The sequence below is a fragment of the Carlito syrichta genome, unplaced genomic scaffold (genome assembly GCF_000164805.1).
Source record: "Carlito syrichta isolate Samal-C Ts95f unplaced genomic scaffold, Tarsius_syrichta-2.0.1 Scaffold303504, whole genome shotgun sequence".
NCBI classification, from domain to species: domain Eukaryota; kingdom Metazoa; phylum Chordata; class Mammalia; order Primates; family Tarsiidae; genus Carlito; species Carlito syrichta.
This window is the reverse complement of record NW_007247600.1, coordinates 204,970-206,357: the sequence shown is the minus strand read 5'-3', so window position 1 is coordinate 206,357 and position 1,388 is coordinate 204,970. Positions and strand designations below refer to the sequence as shown.

General features: G+C 46.0%; 1 protein-coding gene across 2 annotated transcripts in view; it reads left to right on the top strand.

Moving 5' to 3' along the window:
* Window positions 1-1,172: 1,172 nt before the first annotated feature.
* STX7 (syntaxin 7) overlaps window positions 1,173-1,388 on the top strand; it is a 61,429-nt gene continuing 61,213 nt past the window's right edge. For both annotated transcript variants that reach the window (XM_008058594.2, XM_021712627.1), the window contains exon 1: window positions 1,173-1,363. The gene's annotated coding sequence lies outside the window, so the exon portion shown is untranslated. The remainder of the gene's footprint in view (window positions 1,364-1,388) is intronic.

Sequence of the window (1,388 nt, the reverse complement as noted above, 5' to 3'; positions counted from 1 at the left end):
GGATCGCTTGAGCCCAGCAGGTCTAGTCTGCGGTGGCTGTGAGTGTGTCACTGCACTCCAGCCTAGGACAGTGAGACTTCAAATAAAAAAAAAAAAAAGAAAGAAAGAAAAAGAAAAAAGAAGAAATTGCACATAAAAATCTGAATTTCCATTATATTTTGAAAAAAAGCAGACAATTGGACTATACTGTACCAATATTCCTGCAAAAGTCCACAATGGCTCTAGCTGTATCACATTGCTCCTTTAGTTGGGTATGTGCCTGTCTACCTCTCTCTATTGTCTCCATTTCAGAGTCAAAGTGTAGATTGCTGTTTATCGTCACAATTGCACTGTAGATCTTATCAGTAAAGATGAGAAGCAGGAAATATTTCTCGTACCCATTTATTTGTCAAAAGTAGAAAAGTAAAAAAATAGGCTGATAGACCCTTGTCTTGCTTATTCCTGCCTGACAGTAGTTATGTGTGTGTGTGTGTGTGTGTGTGTGTATAATGCAAAACAAAAAAGCTATAAATTGCTCAGGTACTACCCATTCAAAATATTCTGGGTTTTGTTTTCTTCCACCTAAGTGCACCTGGACTTTTGACATCACATCTGATGATCTTTTCAGAAAATAGTGTTGCCTTAAAACAGGCAAAGGCTAAGCCAATCTAATTAATTTGGTAAGGTATTTCTTTCACTTGAAGTAATTTATGCTTTCATCTAACAATTACATTGTGCTTGGATATTTATCATTGGAACGTTCTTTGCTTATTTCAGTCCCTGTGAAAGAAACAATGCTCTGCCTCTCAAGAATGATTAGAATGACTTGCATGTGCTAGGAAAACTTGTTCACTAAGTGAGCACCCGGAGGTGACTCTTCACTTATTCTTTCATTGTTCCGGTTAGGATTGCGTATTTGCATTTGCATTTTTCACTGGGGCTGTGAATACGGTCTGCTGCAGAGTTAATGGTTAGGAAACAAGATAGGCATGAGCTGATCGGGCGGGGTGAAGGCCCGAGTTCAGGGAGAGTGGCTTCAGCTGATAAAGAAGACAACTACCCTCCATTCCTTCCTCTTCTTTTTTGCACGCAGCCAAAGGCGTTCACCCTCTACTCGTCAGGCTTCGACGAACAGCTCCCTTGCAATTTTGCTGATACTCCCATTCCTCAGCTTGGAGCCCGAGGGGGCGAGAGAGGACCGCTGTCACTCAGCCCCGCGGGCCAATAGGAGAGGGGCTGGCCCCGCCTCCTACACGGGCTGCGCCGCGCGCATGCGTCCTGGCCGTCCCCGCGCCTCCGCCCGTAGCCGAGAATTGCTGCGGGGCGCTTTGGGGCCCGCGGGTGACCACGGCCGGAGGAGGAAGAGGACGCCTGGGAGGTCCCGGTAAGAGGATCCCGAGGGCGGGGAG